Raw genomic sequence first — 23,848 nt, forward strand, 5'->3', positions numbered from 1 at the left:
ACCGTTTATTTTCTACAAATTAAGTGCATGTTTAGGAATGAATGCGCCGCATGGCGGCATTATGACCTTAAAAGAACAAATAAACGAGCAAAAAGTGATAATAATGAACACGCATCCATAATCACACTTTTCAAAAAAGGAAATTAAAATTCTACGCGTTTATTGATGTCGCTCGACATATTTGTAATACGGCTTTCTGTTATGCTGAATTTGATTTATGATGTTCATCCAGATCACTCTCCTTTTGGTTGGTCGGCCGTTTTTAGTCCAACTTTCCCAGGTTTGTAACTTTTAACTTAAAGAATTTCACTCATTTAGAATCTCCATAAGAGTCGCTTCTTTAGATACATACATTTCTTTTTCCAGAAACTACCTGTACAAGTCGATCCTGACTTGTAGTTCGCTACCAAGTAGTTAATTAACTCTTTGACGCATAAAACATGCAGGGGGAAACGAAAGAACTAGCTGATATTAACAGGTAGTTCAGATACAAAAATAACTAACTTATAGGCTTAATAATTCAATGAAGATAAGCTATCGCATGGAAACTCGGGGGACAATAATTTCCCTTTTCCTCCTCTACCCTTTTTTCGATGACCAATAGTATATGTTAACTAGTAGATCAAGTAACTTTATGGATCAATCTCATTTTATGCCTCAATTACAACCAGAGAATGGAAAAATTAATTCGACGCTAAAAAAACTAAAAAATTGATGCCTTTGTGGTTCTCCCTTCCCAATTTTACTCCGGTATAACAAAATTATACCAAGTTTCAAATGATAAAATATTAGGAGAAAATATGAAACGTTTCTGACAAGATAAATATTTTGTCATACCTTTATCCTCTCGTCTAAAAAAAATTGCAAAATCATGTCCCATCCGGGGCAATTCATATAGCCTTCTATGAAATGTTGTAGAACCTTCAATGAATAATTACTGCAAGCCCGTGAGTGGTTTATGGAGTCAAGATAATTACCTGTTTAGATGATTAACTTGACAAAGAATATACATTTTAAAGAAGTTTGAAATAACTAAAATTCGCAAACTCTCTTGAATCGCCACTCTCCTTGGAGTCGCAAAAGCGAAGAACTCACCATTTGAAGCAGCGCAGAAGCTTTAACAATTCTCCAATAAATCCAGGCACCTCATTGGCTGAAGCTTCTTTTTAATGGCTGCCGTGTCGGATGGATTTCTAGCCAACTCTGATTGCGAAGATATACTTAGTCCAATATAAGCACTTTTATGAGATTGTCTAATGGGCATTTTAATGGATACTAAATAAATTTTATGGAACATAAAGACAGAATTTAAAATCAGCGGGTTTGTAAGTATGAAATTGTGTCTCAGTTTTGTCTTAACCAGGTACCAAAGAACTTCAGGCCTTCTATGACATTGTTAAATGAATAGGATATTAACGATGACAATACAATTGCCAATGGTAAAGCTGTATTTTTTATGCATCTATTTATTGAGATTTTTTTTTAAATGCAGGAATTTAAAAAATCCAGGGTTTGTGTCCATTCAAAGCCTGACGAGTTACTATTACATCATTCAGAAAAAAATGGGGTTAAATTAGAGCTAATGACGATTGACTTAAGGAAGATTAATATATTTTGATGATGAATATTCACTTTCAAAAAATAGATTTATACTTTTTCTAAGAGTTTCTTGGTAAAACCCCCTCCCGTTTTTAAACTTACAATTACGTTGTTAGTGTTGATACTATTGTACCCATTTGTATCTTGGTCATTAGATTTGAGTGGCTTAGCAGTTTCACTCTATTTAACAGTGTAAAAAGGAAAAACATCCCCAAGAAAAAATAGGAGGTAGGTGCCTCAATGAAAGACAGAAACTACATATGGTGTTTAAAATATTTTATTTTTGGAAAACAATGGTACTCTTCTGGCAAGGTATTGTTTCTATATGCCCCCACTCCTTATGAGTCACTGAAGCCCATCATTTCCTAGAAAAAATTACTTGCGAACTATTGAGGTGAAGCCATTTTTAATGCACCCACGGTAATATACCATTTTTAAGCTGCTGAGAATATTCGAAGTATTTATTCCGATGTAAGTCTAGAATTGGGGCTGTTGAGAAGGAAACATCTTAAGAAAACAGTTCTTACTTTATAATATGCAGAATAATTGTAGTTTACATAATTTGACTGGAACCTCACTTCACTTTACCCCCAACACCTTCTAGTATGCAAATATCTAGTACGAATTACGTATTTCTCGTGTGATTTTTGGTTTTTGATGTCGCTACAATTGATTCATTCTACGGGTTCATGGTTTGAAACAAGAGTTATGCATGGCCAAATTAAAAGGAATATATATTACTGGCTATATATTTCCACGTTAGGTGGCAAAGTACAGTGGAACTACTGTATCGCTTTCTTATATGTATTGCTTAGAAGTATTGTTTTCTCAATATGTTTCCTTCTCAATATCCTCAATTCCAGCTTTATGCCTTTATTCCTTAGAAGACTTAAGAATAAGCTTCTATTTAAGGAACAGAAAGAGTTGTACCACTCACACAACAGCGCATCAGGTAACTCCATGAAACAAAAACTAGAATAAACTTATACAAAGGGTAAATTTTTTTGTCTAATTATATTTCTCTGATCAAATTGTGAAAGATTTCATTTGCAGATACGAAGTTGGTCATTTTCAAAAGATATCATTCCTAACAAAATGTTAGAAGTTAATCAGTCTTTTCTCCTTTCTGTCCTTTGTGGTTGGTAGCTTTTTTTTCTTTTATAAATTAGTCCTCAAGCTAAAACAAGTTACACACATGACTTGTGAGGAGAGATAATCGAGGCTTGTTTTATTCCAAAGACTTATAAATGTTTTTACGCATTTTGAGTCAGAAAAGTAAAAAACGAATAGCGGTGACAATTGGGGGCAGATTGTATCCTCCTTCCCCCCTACTTTAATATTTTTACACCTACTAAATTAAAAAACAAATGCTTTTTTGTGTTTTCATTCGAATTTTTTTTTATTAACAGTTTTGAAAAAAACTGTTGATAGTGTTGATACCCCTCTGAACTTTAAGGGACACATTATTACTACCCCCACTCCCCAATTTTTGTGAATTGGTGCCACTGAGAGTGAATAGGTGTAATCGAATAACGATTATACTGTTTATACTTCAAGCGCAATAGTACACAATATTTAGGGGCAGAGGTTACAAATACTTTTTTGTGTTTTCATTCGAATTTTTTTTTATTAACAGTTTTGAAAAAAACTGTTGATAGTGTTGATACCCCTCTGAACTTTAAGGGACACATTATTACTACCCCCACTCCCCAATTTTTGTGAATTGATGCCACTGAGAGTGAATAGGTGTAATCGAATAACGATTATACTGTTTATACTTCAAGCGCAATAGTACACAATATTTAGGGGCAGAGGTTACAAGGAGGAGGGGAGAGCTGGTTATTTATAAAAAGACCTTTCGTACTTATTCCTTTCCTTAAGAAAAACGAGATCGTATAAATGAAAGCGACAGTAAAAACCCGGAAATGTAATAGAAATAATAAATGAATAAATTTAGAATGTCAACAAAATGTAATATCATTTTAAATTTACTATCAGCTAAAAATTCTTAAAGCTGTAGTAACAAGTGCATATTAATTTATTACTATTAAACAATGGTAAGAATTAGAGTAATTGTCGTACCAGCAATAATAGCCAAGAATATAACCCTAATGAAAATCATATTTAAAAGGCTCGTTTCTTTTAGACTTTTATTATGTTTAATCATTCCTACCGGCATAGTGTTTGCTTCTAGTGTTATCGTTTAATGTTACCAGAACATCGGTAATAAGCATTGTATAAATTCTATTATTTTGTCACCATCATTAATACAATTACAGCTGTCATTCTAAATTATCATCATTTTGCTACACTTTATCGCAAGCATGGCTTAAGTGTACTAGTGTAGGCTAAAGACCTATTCAGTAGGGTTCACTGATACGCTGAATCTAATGGTGTGATTTTTATCTAGATTTCTTGAATTTTAAGGGGTGTTTACCCCTATTTTAAAAAAATCATGCAAATTTTCTCAGACTCGTAACTTTTGATGGGTAACAGTAAACTTGACGAGTCTTATATATTTGGAATCAGTATAATACGTGACTATTATGATACATCTATTGTTATCAAAATTCCGTTTTTTAGATTTTCCGTTATTATTTAGCCGAGTCGCTCTATACTTACTGTTCGTTACCACGCTCTGCTTGAAACCAAAAAAGTGCAGCTCCGTTGAAAAAAAAACTTGGTTTTGAAATGAAATGGCTATGTTATTAGCTTTTCGATTCCTCTCAATCGATTGCTCTATTATAATTTTTACTGGAATATACTTAGCCTTGTTTGGCTACTCTTTTGCTTTTCTTTACTTTTGTTTAAACTGTCCACGTGTAAAACTGAGTGCAAAGAATAAGCAAGACATATAGAAAGAATGTCGTATTTTAATTGTAGCAAATTCTTCAGTGAAAGATTTCCCCTAAAAAGTCCACTCCATAGAAAATTCCCTCCCCTTGGAAAATTATCCCCATGGAAAGTCCCCCCAGCAGAAACGTTGTGTCCCTCCCCCGCCTGAAAAATGTATACATACTTCCGATTTATAAATGCTTTACTTAGACAATGGGCAATTTTACATCTTAAAAACCTTCCCCAGTGACTTTGGGGGGGATTTTATGTTCAAAGGCGTAGTTATTAAGCTTTTCAACTATGTTGAATAAAATGGTTCTCTCAAAATTTTGATCAGACGATTCTGGGGGAAAAAAGGGGACAATTGAGGGGGCCTACTTGCCCTCCAATCTTTCTGGTCACTTAAAAAGGGCACTAGTGCTTTTAATGTCCATTCGAATGAAACCTCTTCCGATATTTTAGAACCAAGGAAACCAATAAACACGCATTCATGATCTTTCTTTAGACAAAAAATACAAAATTCCATATTTTTCCAGATAGATGATTGCAAAACTCTGCAGTAGAATTATCCGATACACGGAATAGGAAGTTGTGAATTTCATTTAGATACTTTGACATTTAGGGGGTGTTTCCTCCTTTTTTCGAAAATCAGGCAATTTTGTCAGGCTTGTAGCCTTTGATGCTTAATAGTAAACTTCATGAAACTCATATATTTGGAATCAACATCATAATCTAATTCGTTTGATATATCTACTGGTATCAAACTTCTGTTGTTGTTTTTTTGTTGTTTTTTTTTTTGGGGGGGGGGGCTCAGTTACTATTGAATGTCGTCACTCCTTGCTTACAGCTCGTTGCCCCGAACTATTTGATTTTATGGTCACCAGTAGGATACAGTCATTAATAAAAAAAGAAAACATTGGGGCCACCCTTTGCCGGAAAAATATCAATTTTGCTATTTTTATGGATAAGGATCCTCTACTGGTTTTTAGATATGCTGGATTTAATTATTTCATTTACATCAAAATGATTCCTATTTGGATGAGCGTTTCTATCGCTCTGTCTATACTAAGGCAAATATTCTTATTTTAAATTTTTATGAATAAACTTAAGGAATTCCAGTGTCACTGAAGAAGTAAATACCTGGACGACATGTCCAACGATAATTATAATGATAAATCATATTTGTTCATTTTTCAAATACTAATTTGATTATTAAAGAATTTGCGTTTTTGCAAACTCTGTAATTAGCATGTCTCTTTATAAGGGGGTTTCATTTGTTGTGCTCAACCTGTGTTAAAATTTCAAGCAAAAAAATTGTCTTGGAAAGTTAAAGCCCTGACCCAAACAATAGTTTGTTTTTTTTTATCTTCGTATACGTTTAAACATAATTCTTATAATTGGTTTTGACCGAGCTCCAGTGTCTGACTGAGTCCTTATTCTATTTTAAATTTAGTGTCTCTTAAAAATTTACTGCTATCTTTGAGTAATTCTTCACCCCTTAAAAAATTGACTATTCTGGCAGTTGCAACATTGGGCGAAATAGAAAATAAATTTATAAACCTGGTAACCCTATTTCGTAGCCTTTGTACGAAATTGTATCAAACAGTTCGTGGTAACGAACTGTAGTAAGGAGCAACCCGGCTCAATAGTAATCAAAACTAAAAAATGGAATTTTGATACAAATACCTACATCAAAAGAATCGCATTTCAATGCTGATTTTAAATATATAAGTTTCATCAAGTTTAGTCTTACCCATCAAAAGTTACGAGCCTGAGAAAATTTGTGTTATTTTAGAATATAGGGGGAAACGCCCCCTAGAAGTCATAGAATCTTAACAAAAATCACACCATCAGATTCAGCGTATCAGAGAACCCTACTGTAGAAGTTTCAAGCTCCTATCTACAAAAATGTGGAATTTGTATTTTTTGCCAGAAGGCAGATCACGGATGCGTGTTTATTTGTTTTTGTTTTTTTTTTCCCCACGGGTGATCGTATCTACCCAGTTGTCCTAGAATGTTGCAAGAGGGCTCATTCTAACGGAAATGAAAAGTTCTAGTGCCCTTTTTAAGTGACCAAAAAAATTGGAGGGCACCTAGGCCCCCTCTCACGCTAATTATTTTACCAAAGTCAACGGACCAAAATTCTGAGATAGCCATTTTATTCAACGTAGTCGAAAAACCTTGTAACTATGTCTTTGGGGACGACTTACTCCACCACAGTCCCCATGGGAGGGGCAACAAGTTACAAACTTTGACCAATGCTTACATATAGTAATGGTTATTGGGAAGTGTACAGGCGTTTTCAGGAGGATTTTTTTGGTTGGGGGAGGGGTTGAGAAGAGGGGGATATGCTGGGGGAACCTTCCATCGATAATTTGTCATGGGGGAAGAAAATCTCCATGAAGGGAGCGCAGGATTTACTAGCATTATTTAAAAACACAATGAAAAAATAAATATGAAAAAGTTCTTTCAGCTGGCAGTAAGGAACAACATCAAAACTTAAAACAAACAGAAATTATTACCCATTTGAGGGGCTCACCTACTCCTAATACCTCGCTCTTTACGTTAAAGTATTTTTAGTAATTTCAACTATTTATTCTACGGCTTTTGTGATTCTGGGGTCATTCTTAATGAATTGGGACAAAATTTAAGCTTTAGTGTAAAGAGCGAGGATCTGACAAGGGGGCGAACCCCCTCATATATGTAATAAAAATATGAGAATACAAAAGTTCTTTATATAAGCTAATTTATAAGTTACGTAAATCTTTTACTAATAAAAATATTCGTAAAAAATTAAAAGTTCTAGTTGCCTTTTTAATTAACCAAAAAATCGGAGGGCAACTAGGCTTCCTCCCCCGCTCCTTTTTTCTCAAAATCATTCGATCAAAATGATAAGAAAGCCATTTAGCCAAAAAAAAAGAAATGCAAATTTAGTTTTAATTATTCCTCTGCGGAGAGCCAAAATCAAAACATGCATTGATTCAAAACCGTTCAGAAATTAAATAAAAAAAAAAAACACGTTTTTTTAACTGAAAGTAAGGAGCGACATTAAAACTTAAAACGAACAGAAATTACTTCGTATATGAAAGAGGCTGCTTCCTCATCAACGCCCCGCTCTTTACGCTGAAGTTTTTTACTGTTTTAAAAAGAAGAATTGAGAGAGAGACAGAGTCAAACTTTAGCGTAAAGAGCGGGGCGTTGATGAGGAAGCAGCCTCTTTCATATACGAAGTAATTTCTGTTCGTTTTAAGTTTTAATGTCGCTCCTTACTTTTAGTTAAAAAAACTTGTTTTTTATTTATTTAATCATTGACTTAGAGCCAGCATCCCTATACTCAGTTGATTCTCACTTTGACAATCTAGCATTAGACCCATTCTGAATATATTGTTACAACAATTGCAGGAAACACCAATGGGAAAATCATTAATAGACGATAAAATCTTTCATTTTGGTAGGCAACTGGCAAAAACAGCAAAATTCCGGATTTTGTATATTGGAGCTTGAAACCTATACAGTGGGGTTTCACTGATCCGCTGAATCTGACGTGTGATTTTTATCAATATTCCTTGAATTTTAAGGGATGTTTCCCCCTATCTAAAAAATCATGCAGATTTTCTCAGGCTCGTAACTTTTGATGGGTAACAGTAAACTCGATGAATCTTATATATTTTAAATCAGTATAATACGTTGATTTATACTCTTTATACTATACATTATATATATATATATATATATATATATATATATATATATATATATATATATATATATATATATATATATATATATATATATATATATTATTTATATATATATATATATATATATATATATATATGTATGTATATATATATATATATATATATATATATATATATATATATATATATATATATATATATATATATATATATATATATATATATATATATATATTTATATATATATATATTTAGATATATATATATTTATATATATGTATTTATTATTATATATTTATTATTATGTTATATTAGGCGGAAATTGTTCCCAATCCAAACCCTTAGTTAATTGTTTAACGTGCATCAAGGCGCACTTTTTAATCAGATTGGTGGCCAAGCTGTTAGAATTTTTTTTTGAAATTTGGTTATTCTCTGCTGAAACAACTTCAGTAATTTCATCCTATTACGTTTGTTTTCGCTATTATATTCGGGTCAAATTTAGTCGGTGATTCTTATTGCACGTTTTGTTCCCAAGATTTAATCGATATTTAACCCATCTCTCACCTCCCACAAAAGGATCTAATGACCTTTCCGCCGAATAGTTGGTATGCAACTATTTATTACTAACCAAAGAATATTAATTTAGAGGTGGTGCCAATATAAGGGCAACCGATGAATATTAGATACAATATTTTTTTGCAGATTCTCACATACAAATAGGTATCTCTGTTCTCAACTTATCAATGGATGGGGGAATTGATTGTGTAAACCACAGTGTTGTAGCCACTAATGGAGTATTGCGAGACTATATTATAGTACTTCTCTATGAAATTGAGGACTTCTCTCTTATCAAACAGTTCGTGGTAACGAACTGTAAATAAGGCATGATAAGCCTCAATAGTAACCTAAACTTTATGAAACAGAATTTTGACAGCAATAGATATCTCAAGAGAATTAAATCTTGATGCTAATTCAAAATATGTAAAATTCCTCAAGTTTATTGGTACCCATCAAAAGTTACGATCCTGTGAAATTGTGTCAAATTTTTGAAAAAGCGGGGAAACATCCACAAAATATCAAATAATCTGAATGATAATTATTCCACCAGATTCAGTATACTACAGTAGAGAACTCTACTGTAGAGGTTTCAAGCTCCTATGTACGAAAAAACGGAACTTTCAAAAAATCTAAGAACTACATATGTGAGGATGACTAGACCCCCCACAGTCCCCAGGGAAAATGGATGCAAGTTATTAGCTTTGCCTATTGCTTTCATATAGTATTAGTTATTGGGAAGTATGCAGGTCAGGGGGGATTTTTCTGGCGGGGGAGGGGAATTACGTGAGAAGATCTTTCCATGGAGGAATTATTTGTGAATGAAGGGTTTTTTCCGTGGAGGAGGAGCCGGATTTCCCAGCATTATTTAAAAAATGATCAAAAACTAAATAAGAAAAAGAAGTATTTTCAACTGAAAATAAGGAGCAACATTAAAACTTAAAACGAACAGAAATTATTATGTATATGAGGGGGTTGTCTACTCGTCAATACCTAGATCTTTTTGCTTAAGTTTTCTTAGCACCTTTAAAAACTATTTATTCTAATTGAACGGCCTTTGTGATTCAGGAGTAATTCCTAAGGAATTGGGACAAAAATCGAACTTTAGCAAGAAGGTCAAGGTATTGACGAGTTGGAAACCCCATCATATACGAAATAATTATTTTTTTTCGTTTTAAGTTTTAATGTTTCTCCTTACTTTCAGCTGAAAAAAAACTTTTTTTATTTGATGATTTAACGACGCCATGAAACGAACAGGTTTGTAGCTCCAATCAGTGACACCAATTCAAGAAAATGTGGGGGAAGGTAAAATGTATTTTTCACAAATCTAGGTGCCGGGCAATTTTGTTTTTTCGATTTCTTCAACAAAAATACCCAAAGAAAGTTTTTTTCAATGAAAATATCCAACAAAGGTATCCTCAGAAATCCAGGAGGGGAATGTGGGTTATTGACATCAAGATTTTTGTTATTCCTCTTATATATCTAAACTTGTTTTATTATGACATTCCGTTGAACTCAAAACTGCTGACAGTTCCTCTCGACCAATACTATTCGTTAATTTACTCATCCATCCTTAAAAAGTTTTATGTACATATCATACTCAGGCCTATGTTAAGGATTTCGATCTGGTAAGGGGGAAGGAGTTTTCATAGCCCAGTGGTAATCCTGCTTTCTGTCTGAACGTAATGATTGGAGTGGAGAGGATGATCAGCAAAGAATTTGCCTGGCTACGTAAATCTGCTGAGAAGCCAAAAAGGTTGAATTGTGTTGCATTTTTTTGTGCTTCGGTGGGGAGTATATTTTCCATAATAACATACCCATTTTTCATTTACAGAGGGTGGTATATTTGGTTCCCTTGTAGGGTGGTCAAATTTATCGCTGTGCCACTTCATAACTTCAGAAAGAGTAGCATAGTCCCCTTTTCTATTTAAATCTGTTCATTTTTAATATTAATAAAAAATAGAATTAATTATAGTTATTCACCTATGTTAAAAGGTGGGATAGGTTTCTTTAATGTTTATTTTATTCCATTACAAAACAATTATTGAAAAAAAAACTCCATGAATTCCTACTAGATTCAGAATACCATACTTTATTTTATTGTGACAGTTTAAGGTACAATGAGCTAATTCGACAACCCATCAAGAATCCACTGGTTTGGGTTGCATCCACCCATCATTCCCATAAATATAAAAGGGAACATTAAGATCCCATTTGCACATAGGCATAGAGACGGTTTTAGCTTTCCGCCAATAGGAATAGAATCAGCCCTCAGGGGATTACATTAGACAGTGGAACATTTTAATATTTTATGATTTTAGGGGAGGAGTTTTAGAACATTTGAATAATACAAGCTTTGCATTAAGATCTTCTTGATAAAGCAGTAAATATCTCTTGCATTGAATGATCCTTGATTATATCTTAGTGAGAGGGACAGATTTAATTTAGATAATAACGGGCTTTGGTTTTTTTTTCTCATTTCTAAATATGCTTAACATGAAAGGAAATTTATTATATCGCTAGTTTTGTGTCCTATTGTAGCCTACTGAAAAGAAATTAGATAATTACATCATTTAAAAGCAAGAATAATTTGAGGGTTTTGTCGCATGAAAGGGCTAGTGTGATGAAGGGAGTAACTTAAGTAAAATGTCGTACAGGATATGGTTTATGGATTTCATGATGTTATTACTTGAGCCTTATGCTATAGAATTTGTCTCTAATGAATCTTTCTTAATGGGATGGTAAATATACAATGGTTGCACTTAGTCACGTAAATGTATTGCATCGACTCAGCGAAAAAGTAGCCATCTAGCTATAATACGCTCAGAAATTAGTTTTATTTTTCTCTGTTAGCTTTTTTTCTTTTTTAAATCTTTATGAGGTAAACTATTAGTAGGTAGGACTTATCTAAAAGGCCGTATCCAGGGGAGGGTTAGAGGATACCCCCCTCCCCCGAAATTCTTTTCTGAATCATAAAAAAGGTAACAAAAATGAATATAAACAAATTTATGATGCGTTTTTAAAGTATTTTGTAGCGACCCAAAAATAATTCGTTGTGACACCCCTCCCCCCCCGAAACAAAATCCTGGGTAAGATCCTGAACTAATTCTGTGAAGACGAATTAATCTCCTTATAAAAAATTCTGTTCCTTAAGCTGTGAAATAGATTTATACGAGTAATATGGAGTATTTTGAATACTACAATCCCTTTCATTTGTCCCAGTATATAACTGTTTTCAACCTTTCATTTGTCCCAGTATATAACTGTTTTACATTTTACATACATTGCCTGAACTATTTTTGCAATAGGGTTTGTTTGTATTTAGCTATCTATTGCAGTGAACTGACTTTTAATTCAGCCAATTATTCTCATTTCTTAACAAGGGCGTAATTTGCTATGGGGCAGGGTCTCAACTGCCTATCTCTGACACCGGTTTACCCCCTCCCCAGGCACGATTTTGCTCCCACGCCCCCCGCCAGCCAGCTGAAATTCATTTTGTTTCCAAATTCTTGTCAAAACTAAGAGGAACCTGCATAATTCAATTATTGACGGAAACAGATTAGTTTTTTAGTACATATTTACATTTATAATGCTATTAGTTACCTTTGTATAAAGTACCTGTATAAAGTACCTTTATAAAGTACCTTTATAGTAGCCTACTTTTAAAGTACTAAATAATACCTTTATGGTACAGACGGCTTATTTTTAGTTTTTAATGTTATTTTCACATGATTTGGGAAAACTGGCTTCAAATTTGCCCCACCTCTCTCCCCCAGGATTTTGACAAATTTACGCCGCTGTTTCTAATGTCCCATATAACTTTAACCATATATAACATATAACTTTAACATAACTGTTCCTTTAACAAATTCAACCAAATATATATTTTTATTGCAAGAGAAAGTAAACAGCGGTTTTTATATTTTAAGCAAGCAAACATTAACTTATTAATGTGGGAGGGGATGGGGAGGGTGTACCCTTAACCTCCTATTCTCTGCGTGGAATTTAAAGTTTGCTTTAAAAATGAATTTGCTGATTTAGGGATATTTTGCTTTATCAAGTTGTTCTTCTTTATGGTTGTTCATTTTTAGGGATAACGATAAGAAAGTTTAACTTTCTTTAACTTAGTTTAACTTAACAATAAGAAAATCATAATAAACAAAAAGAGGTCAAGGATGCCAGAAATGGTGATAGTGACCCCTTCCTTTTGATAGTAAAAGATGTGTTAAAGAGGTATATAAAAATAGTAAATATTCCCATTTAAATCTTGGCACATACAAAGCCGTTGGCAGCACTCTCCTCCCTCCTGTCAGAAGAAAATCCTTGTACCATTCATGGAGGAAAGCGACTCTAATGATTACATTTTTTAGATTCTAGATCCCCTCCCCAGCAAAAAAACTCCAGAGACGACTCCTCGAAATGGCAGAAACTACGAATTTGCTGTTGTGTGACTTCATCACTACTTAAAATAAATTCAATTTCTGTCATAATAGCTCTTCTGATATTTTACGACCACTGTAGACGTATAACCATCCCTCATAAAATATCAAACAGTTCGTGGTAAGGAACTGTAGTAAGGAGCGACCCGGCTTAATAGTAACCAAAACTCTAAAAAATGGAATTTTGATATCAATAGCTACATCAAAAGAATTGCATTTTAATGCTGATTTTAAATATATAGGTTTCATCAAGTTTAGTCTTACCCATCAAAAGTTACGAGCCTGAGAAAATTTGCCTTATTTAAGAAAATAGGGGGAAACACCCCCTAAAAGTCGTAGAATCTTAACAAAAATGACACCATCAGATTCAGCGTATCAGAGACCCTACTGTAGAAGTTTCAAGCTCCTATCTACAAAAATGTGGAATTTTGTATTTTTTGCCAGAAGACAAATCACGGGTGCGTGTTATTTTTTTTTTTTTTTTTTTTTTTTTCCCAGGGGTCATCGTGTCGACCAGGTGGTCCTAGAATGTCGTAAGAGGGCTCATTCTAACGAAAATGAAAAGTTCTAGTGCCCTTTTTAAGTGACCAAAAAAATTGGAGGGCATCTAGGCCCCCTCCCACGCTAATTTTTTTTCCAAAGCCAACAAATCAAAATTTCGAGATAGCCATTTTGTTCAGCATAGTCGAAAACCATAATAACTATGTCTTTGGGGATGACTTACTCCCCCACAATCCCTGGGGGAGGGGCTGCAAGTTACAAACTTTGACCAGTGTTTACATATAGTAATGGTTATTGGGAAGTGTACAGACGCTTTCAGGGGGATTTTATTTTGTTTGGGGGTGGGGCTGGGGGGGGCTATGTTGGAGGATCTTTCCTTGGAGGAATCTGTCATGGGGGAAGAAAAATTCAATGAAAAGGGTGCAGGATTTTCTACCATTACTATGAGAAAACAATGAAAAATAAACATGAAAACGATTTTTCAAATGAAAGGAAGGAGTAGCATTGAAACTTAAAACGAACAGAGATTATTACGCATATGAAGGGTTCTAAAAATGCTTTAGCATAAAGAGCGAGGTATTTAGGAGGAGATAAATACCTCGCTCTTTATGCTAAAGTATTTTTAGTAATTTCAATTATTTATTCTACGGCCTTTCTGATTCAGGGGTCATTCTTAAAGAATTGGGACAAAACTTACGATTTAGTGTAAAGAGCGAGGTATTAACGAGGGTACAAACCCCCTCGTATACATAATAAAAATATAAGATTATGAAAGTTTGTTACGTAAGTTAATTCTTAAGTTACGTATATTTTTTACTAATAAAAATATTCGTTAAAAATTAAAAGTTCTAGTTGCATTTTAAGTAACCGAAAAATTGGAGAGCAACTAGACCTCCTTCCCCACCCCTTATTTCTCAAAATTGTCTGATCGAAACTAAGAGAAAGCCATTTAGCCAAAAAAAAGAATTAATATACAGAATTTTATTTTAATAATTTATGTGCAGAGAGCCAAAACCAAACATACATTAATTCAAAAACGTTCAGAAATTAAATAAAAAAAAACTTTTTTTTTAGCTGAAAGTAAGGAGCGACATTAAAATTTAAAACGAACAGAAATTACTCCGTATATGAAATGGGTTGTCCCCTCCGCAATCCCTCGCTCTTTACGCTAAAGTTTGACTCTTTGCCACAATTCTATTTTTTAAAACAATTAAAAGCTTTAGCGTAAAGAGCGAGAGATTGCGGAGGGGACAACCCATTTCATATACGCAGTAATTTCTGTTCGTTTTAAGTTTTAATGTCGCTCCTTACTTTCAGCTAAAAAAAATAGTTTTTTTATTTAATAAATTAATAGAACAAACAGGCATCCTTGACTGGCCTTCTCGGGAAATTTCCGTAGTCTAGTATGTTTAGAAGTTTAGTATGGTATGGTTGGCTAGATATGAAAGAAATTGCCTTAACCTGGGTTTTTTGGGGCAGGATACACGAAAGCACCTTAATCTAGTTTTCTTGCCAAGCTTCAATATCCTTTAACTTTTAAAAGTTATCTTAAAATCGAATAAAGTTCAGTTCGCTGGTGTAGCTACAACACTCTAGGGAAGGTAATCCATCAAAATTCACATTTGCTCTATATCCCTGAAATTTTTCGAAAGCCTTCAATACAAAATATAAGATTTGGATAACTTCCCTATTTGAATGGAAAACAGTCTCCTTTAGTGGTGAAGCTTATTTGGTTAAATAAAAATTTCAGATCACATACGATGACCTACGAGCGTCCCACCTCTTCCTTTGTCAAATTCAAATTCGGGGTCAGCGGGGTCAATTTCACCAAAATCTAAAAGCCTATTAACTGTATGAAAATAACAATTCCAGTTCAAATTTTAAATTCAGATCTTTTTTCAGGCTGAAAATCCAGCCCCCCTGCCCCAGCCCCCCTGTACCTATATATATATATATATATATATATATATATATATATATATATATATATATATATATATATATATATATATATATATATATATATATATATATATCCCTATTTTTTAATACCTACGCTCCTCCCACTATTACCAACTTACGCCAATTTTCTTTCCTTGTATTTTATTTATTAGCCAGTTCATAACTTAACAGGGTGAGAGAAATGGAAAAATACTTAAATAAAACTTGTATACGAGCACATTTTGCTTTTTGTGTATTTTCTAACTATCCCCCTGTAAGATCTCCTTACTTTCTCCTGAGACCAAAGGTGACCGTACTTTCATTTTTGAGCTTGTTCTGGGCATTTTTTGGAGTGAGACATTACAGTTTTGATAACATATTTTCCAGGATTTTCTAAATTTATCAAACTTTGTATTTCCCCTCACCTCCAAATTGAATAATTTTGGTATTATCCAAGCCTAGTTTCTTCTAAAACTTCTTATGTATATTTGTTTATTTAGTAGGGCATAAAATGTATTAATATATATTTATCACGCTTCTATCATGGAAGCGTGATCAATATCATTGATTAAATATCATTTTTCAAGCGCTTTTAGTCCAAATTGGCTAAATATACTATCTCTTGTTAATTGACATTTTCCGTCCCTATTTCCCAGATTACACGGACTAGTAAGGTTATTTGGTAGGTTCATGGACTTTATCTCTCCTCAGCTTCAAAACCTGGTTCTTGAATTTAAAGCTTGAATTGTATATCCGCACCTCTAATCATGCATACTTGGCTAAGAATATGATCCCATTCCTTATTTCGATTAAATAAAAGAACAAGTTTTTTTTAACTGAAAGTAAGGAGCGACAATAAAACTTGAAACTAACAGAAATTACTTCGTGTATGAAAGGGGCTGCTCCTCGCTCAATGTCCCGCTCTTTACGCTAGATTTTTGTTTCAAAAATCTTTAAAATTCTGTTATAGACCTAGGATGGCGCGAAATAGCAAGCCGATTCTAAATGATGCGTTTTCCTCATGACTAATAAAATTACTCCGTCCAAAACAGACACGAATCAACAACTTAACTTATAATTTACGTCCAGACATTTGGCAGAACAACTCTTGAGATTTCTCAAATACACACATGTTGGCAGCCTTCCTAAACGTTCACGTTCTCTGATTCATTATCATTACTGATATCGAGCGCCTCAATGGCCAGCCAGGATTATATTTTGGAAAGGTACACCTTATTTTTGGGAAGGAGGCCTGGTAGACAACTGTTGTTAAGTAGCAATCAAGAGATACAAAAAAAAAACTTTTGAGATTGTTTTGTCATTTGTATGGGAACTAAACCCTTCTTCTGCGCCACTCCTAAATTTTTTACTTGCAATATTGTGGCTTGTAGAAAATTAATTTACATAAATTTTGAGATAAACGGAGTAAGAAGAATATGAGAGAAGTTCTGAAATGATGGTGTTCAACACAGCACTAGGATTAAATACAAACAAAAATCAAAATGAAAAAAAAGACGTTGGCCACCAAAATTATGAAGTTTCACCTTGCAATATCAAAAGAGGATATAAGTTATAACACTGAAAATTTGAAAACAGTGTCACTTTTCCATAAGAATATTTGCTCGTTCCTCATTTCTGGAGTTTTACCTTCTGTACTATGTCCTTCAGTACACCTCTGTATATTCTGCAGTGTACTAGGACTGATTTAGTGTTAGTGATAAAAAAAATCACTAAATCAGCAGAAAAATCACTAGATTATTGACTAGAAATCACAAAAATAACTAAAATTATAACACCATTTGTCAATGTATGTACTAATTGTTTCGTTTCTTTGCCATTTTCTGTGGATGCGCACCTACAGCAAGGGGATAAAATTGCCCCTAGATGTGGAAAAATACCTTTAGATTGATGTTTTGTTTTTTTTATCAAACGAAGATTACTCTTGAAATCTTGAAAAATGCCTTTTTGCATTTTTATGCAGAGAATAGAACAAAATCCTTGCTTCCTCTCTGTTTTTCCCGAATTGGTACCCTTGGCTTATACCCAGATCACTGAAAATTTCTTATCGCTGATATAATCGAAATACTTGTTTTTTTAAATTATTTTTTCCTTGTCGATCCAAAACCCCAGTTTTTTTCCAAAAAAATATAGAAACCGTTTTCTTTTTACTCTAGTTGAGCTAGTATTATTACTGGGACACCAGTGACAATTTTGAAAATGGACTTGTTATATTTTCATGGAAAAAATATGTCCCATCCTTCACAAATTTCGAGAAGCGTCGGTCTTATTGCTTCTCGTGGTACTTGTTACCTCTCAAGAATTTTTTCTTGTTACCTCTCAACACACTCAAGAATTTTACAGAACGCACTCAATCCTAATGAAATATGCCAAAATATAGTGAAAATATAATACTTAGTTTATATAATAATATAATTTGAGCTATATATTTGCACATTAGGAGGGTGTGGAGGTAAAGTAACCTAACCTTACTCTCACCCTCCTAATGTGATAATATATAGCCTAAGTTATGCAAGTCCAATGCATTCTGTAATCTGTTGTTTGTCTTTGTAGCTATGAAACTCGTTTTAATAAATCGGACATTATCCTTATTATCCTTAGCAAATTATCCTTAGCATACTTTCATCCCCAGACCTATCCTCAGAGCCTGCGTGGGTTATGTTAAACCTCAATGTATAGTTTCGGAGCTTTTCAACTATGCTTAATATTTGATCGAACAATTTTTGGGGAAGAAAGGGACTTCGGAATGGGCTAGTAGTCATCCGATCTTTTTGATTAAATAAAAGGAACACCAGAAATTTTAACTTCCTTTCCAATGAGCCCTCTTCCTGTGTTCTAGGATTGTTGGTTCGATACGATCGCCCTTGGGCAAAAAACAATTAACACGCATCCGTGATTTTTCTTCAGACAAATAATACAAAATGCACCACTTTGGAGATAGGGGCTTTAAGCCTATGCAGTAGGGTTCTCTGATACGCAGAATCTAATGGTTTGATTTTAATTAAAATTCTTTAACTTTTAGTGGGTGTTTCCTTCCTCTTTCAAAAAACAGGCAAATTTTCACAGTTTCTTAGCCTTTTATGGATAAAACTAAGTTTAATGAATCTTATACATTTGAAATCAACATAATAAGCCAATGATATATCGATTGATACTAAAATTTCATTTCTATAGTTTCGGTTACTATTTAGCCTTGTTGCTCCATTCTTACATATCGTTGCCACAAACTGTTTGACACGTTAGCACATAAATCCGAAAACTTAAGAAATAGGACATTATTTACGCTTACTAGGTGTTTCAATTACAAATAAGAGAATTTGGAGGATTATTGGAGTTTACCCCCCCACCCCTGCTAGTAAATACCCCCCCCCCCCTCCTGCAATTTTGAGATTAACTAGGTTCGTCTATTATCTTGATGATAATGCTCTGGGGCTTATATCTGATATGGACGCATGATGGGAACTGGGAAGTTTCAAAGTCGGTACATTTGCAAAAATCCTAATCTGGAACATATTGGAAACTATATTGAATCACTATTTTCCCTCTTTATTCATTAGGAGATGATGATCATGTTGTCATACTTTTGATGTCTCAAGATTTTTACTGTTTCTGATTTAAGGACACCAATGAACATAATCCTAAGGATTTTTTTAGTATTAAGAGCACGTTTAGGTATTTTAATTGCCAAGGTCAAAACACTTGTGATTCTTCCACCAAAGAGTGCTGAAAGCTTTTACTTTAGTCACCTCTAAAAAATCTTAAGCTACGTGAAAGTCATTTTATTATCTCGTACTAGCCTAATCTGAAATCCTAGACGCCTCCTTTTTCTCTAACTTATCATATGCTATTGTATACTAAGAACTTGTGGGAAAGATCGAGATGCTAAGAATTACTTCTTTAAAAAAAATCACTAGCTTCAACAAAATTGCCCTATGTAATCCGTTGGAATGGAAGTGTGCAGTTAAAATTCCAAATTGCACTCGTACGTTCATCACAAATTACGGTCTGTTTTTTTGATTGCCACCTCAATAAAATGACAGAACCCTCTCAATTGTTTTATTGTACCTCAAATGTATAGCCCACAATTAAAAGGATTCATCTGAATTCTCTAGACTCGCATCTCTTGACTTGATGTTATTTTTAAATAATGGCTGGGATTTTCTTTTATGCATGTCAAAGTTGTTCTGTTGGGATGAATTGTTAGCTTCAATCGCTTTTTAAATGATTTGGATCCCGATATTTTATTTTATTTTAAGAAAATCTATTTAAGATCTATACGAACAGTTGTTGATGATTAGATGGGTTGGAATTAAAGCTAAGAGCCGTCGCGCCAGTGCTTGTTATTAGTAGAAAAAAAAAATTGAAGTTCAATTTCCATCACAAGGTGCCACAAAGAGTTCTTTCATTTTATAGTTGTATCAGTAGTTAAACTACGGGACTTATTGGACAGTTAATATTTTATTATATAAAAAATACACTTGCACTGAATATTTTGCTATTGTTATCATAGTGCGTTAATTCTTATTTCTAATCCTTCTGAATATAGCGGCTACATCTAAACCCCGAGTACTACATCTCTTTGAAATTATTAAATGCCCTACATCCCTAAGTTTCATCTCATTCCTAGTCCAGACCAAGACTATGTAATAACTTAAGATCTTTCATGGAAGATATTATTGCTTAATGACAATATTACGATATAGCTAAATCTATTGTCATCTTTATTATAAATATGCAAATAAAAGTTGTATCATCTTATAAACTTTTGGAAAAATACTTCTCGTCGACCAAGACAATTTTCTGAAGTTTCGTCGTCACTTTACCTTATTGTCAGAAGAATGCATCTGACAAATATCTAGCCTTGATTTACATGAATTTATTGTTCATTAATCTTTTATTCTATTAAAAAGAAACACTAATCTAAATATACTTTCCAGCGTCAGGACGACAGAAATTACGTCGAAACCTGGTAAAGTGCTTTTATTTAGCTTCGTAAACACAATTGAAGTGTAATATCCTCGTTTAGTTATTACTGTCATCTATTATACAACATCATAGATGGCAAGAGCAGATCATTTACGCACACATGAAAAAATTGACCATGTTTCTGGGATTGCGTATTCTCTAATTATACGTTGTTAGCATGACCCTAAAATAGCTTGATGAGGAATCTGAATCTACTTAAAGATTAATTCCCTTCTGGCACTGAAAGGATATAGAAAAGGAAAATCGATATTTCAAGAAAATTACACATCATTTCTTTATGAAAAGTTAAATATTTCCTAGGTACCTTATCTTTAGAGTCGAAAATATCGTTTGAACAAGACTCAGAAAATATAAACAGTAATCTAAAGTATGTTCCTGTTTATTAGAATCATGATCCAAGATTACTTTAAGGAAGTTATGTCAGAAAAATTGGCCGAATAGTCATTTTGGAAACCTCTCTATTAAATTACTTGAAGACCGGATATAGACGTGAAACTTTTAAGTGATGCTGTGGGTCCATTAAAAAAAGAATGCATATTCTCTTTTTAGAACAAATTTGTCATTTGGTCAGTTATCAGCACATTTGTCAGATTCCCCCCCCACACCCAAAATTTTGCTAATTGGTGCCCTTGTCACATTGTGCCTCCCCAAGATTTTGCTCTAGATCCGCCCCTGCAATAGATAGAGTAAGTTCCTCCAAACTATTTTTTTAAAGTGATGGAGTGATGGACTACCAGAAATAATCTTTAATAACTTCCACTCGTTACAAAATACCACACGTTCAAAACTGACAAACAAAGTCTATGATAAATTAGACGTCTTTTTTATGAAGGAATTCTCGGATCTAATTAATTACTGCGGATGTTTGATAGCTATACGAGCTTATAAATGTCGTAAAAAACGTAAGACGTAGCGTTGTCAGATCCTCCCTCATCTACAAAGTTAACAGATTTTGGCACTTTATGCACATCCGTATTTGACGATTCTCATTTGGTATTGAGTCTTTTTAGCTGGTTTGGTTTTTGGATATGTTGATTTTCTTTGTACTTATTACTGTGCTTTTTATCATTTATTATTCAGCTATTAAAAGATACGTCTAATTCGATAAATCCAACATGTTGTGTTATAAATTAAAAAAAAAATGCCCAGTTAAATGTATTAAAGTCTGTTTTTACGTACTAAAAAACTTTTTCAGTTTTTATGCTTCTGTCATATTTTACAGTTCTCTACTAGCAGTAATAGCCATATTTTTTTTCTCTCAAAAAACTGAGATTTGTTGATAATTTGTTGAAGATTTGTTGAAGATGTAGGATAATAGAATTTGCAAAAAAACTCGTTTTCTATTAATTGTTTAATATTTGAAAACAAATTACTATTTGAACACTAATGATATAAGTAAAAAAGGACTGGAACTTCGTTCAAAATATCAGTAAATTTTGAAAGATTTTTAAATAAACATTTAAAAAAAAAGTAGGATAATAGTATAATGTTGTCTTCTTCAGGATTTTTGTAAAATTCCGGTCTCAGCCCTGCGTAAATTAAAATGAGAAAATGTCTGGCTATTTTATTTTTCCTATTACAAGTTTCTCTTATTTGGCTTGCTGATGGATTTTCGGGAAACGGTTTAAATTTAAAAGTATCAAAGTACAAATAATAAATTTTGTAGATTTTCTTTAGCTCTAACAAACATATTGTATGCTCGAATGTTCAGCTATATTGATCTATAAGCTCATTTGACTCCCAAATATTTCTAATATATCTCTTATCAACTCCGGCTTTTTTCTGTTATGTTTTTTGAATGTTTTTTAATATTTATCTTTAAATAATAGAATTTGCATAAGAATAAGTAGCTGATCAATAGAAAATCTGTTTCAAGAAAGGTGCTTACTAACTTTGAATTACCTATTTACCCTCATTCTAACACCATAATTATTTTGATTGGACCAGTTCTCATTTCTGTGTTACAAATACTATATATAATACTGAACATTGACCATTTTTATAACTATTACAACTTAAAAGATAATATAAAAACGAAATTCCATCGTGGAAATCAAGTATTTATTTAAAAACAAAATTCATTACATATGGGCTATTCAAAATATTAATCATTTCTGGCCCCAGCCTTTGGCCATCTTTCTGGCACCTTTTAGACTCCTTCTTCAAAAATTAAGGGAGTTTTAAAGCAATTCCTGTATCTTACCATTTTTATTTCCATGCCATTGAGTTTTCTTATATGAAATTTACTATTAAATTTGCTTTCGAAAAAATTCCATAGAACGAACACAACAGGGAAATTTATGGCGATTAGAAGTTATTACCCTAAAATCAAGATTACAACTAAGGTATACAAATTACTGTTGTTTAATTAGTGAGGGGGACAAAACAGACCGAAAAATCATTAGACACGGAAAATTGCCTAACAAGATATTATCACCCGTTGTTCAAGGTGTTTACCCCCGGAAAATACCCCCCAACGAAAAATCCCTCTAGAAAATATGTCCCCGGAAAACACCCCAAGGAAAATTGGACATAATTGGGCAGTTTGTAGTCAGAAAACAATGCTTAGTTCATAATATACAGAATAATTTCAACTAACAATTTTTACATGCAGACCCGCTATTCTTTACCCCCCCCCCCCCCTACCTAACGTGTAAATATATAGCCCAAATTTGTTTCTTAATTACCGAATAAACTAACGAAGAAACTGCTTTGTTCTCGAGCATTACATATCGTAAACTTGTGAGTGGTGTATAATACAAAAATACCAGAATTTTTCATGGAGAGAGAGCCGGATTTCCCAATGTAATTTAAAAAATATCAGAAATTAAATTTGAAAAATAACAGGTTTTTTCAACTGAAAGAAAGGAGCAACATCAAAACTTATAACAAAACTTACAACGCATATGAAAGGGGTTGCCTCCTCCTCAAGACCTCATTTTTTAAGCTAAAGGTTTTTTTTTTAATTTTAAAACAAAGCTTATTATTCTAATTAAACGGCCCTTGTTTTTCTGGAATCGTTCTTAAAGATTTAGGACAAAAAGTCATAACTTTAACGTAAAGAGCAAGATCTTGTGGGAGGATTAACTCTTTTCATATATGTAACAATTTCTGTTCGTTTTAAGTTTTTATGTTGCTCCTTACTTTCAGTTGAAAAAATTTGTTTTTTTAATTTTAATTTCTGATCGTTTTTAAATAATACCGGGAAATCCGTCTCTTTCTTCATGAAAAATCCCGGCACTTGTGTGCTACACGCCACTTATTCAAGTTTAC

General features: G+C 33.2%; 1 protein-coding gene and 1 long non-coding RNA gene across 4 annotated transcripts in view; one reads left to right on the forward strand and one right to left on the reverse strand.

The window, feature by feature from the left end:
• LOC136035460 (uncharacterized) overlaps positions 1–1,089 on the reverse strand; it is a 36,171-nt gene extending 35,082 nt beyond the window's left edge. Inside the window, exon 1 of the long non-coding RNA XR_010619442.1 lies at positions 978–1,089. This is a non-coding gene — a long non-coding RNA (uncharacterized LOC136035460). The remainder of the gene's footprint in view (positions 1–977) is intronic.
• LOC136035456 (homeotic protein ultrabithorax-like) overlaps positions 1–23,848 on the forward strand; it is a 156,114-nt gene that overhangs the window by 12,925 nt on the left and 119,341 nt on the right. Inside the window, exon 1 of one of the 3 annotated variants that reach the window (XM_065717274.1) lies at positions 1,176–1,325. The exons of 1 other annotated variant lie outside the window; for it this stretch is intronic. The gene's annotated coding sequence lies outside the window, so the exon portion shown is untranslated. One more of the 3 variants, XM_065717275.1, reaches the window with a different exon arrangement.

This window comes from Artemia franciscana, chromosome 14 (genome assembly GCF_032884065.1).
Source record: "Artemia franciscana chromosome 14, ASM3288406v1, whole genome shotgun sequence".
Classification (NCBI taxonomy): domain Eukaryota; kingdom Metazoa; phylum Arthropoda; class Branchiopoda; order Anostraca; family Artemiidae; genus Artemia; species Artemia franciscana.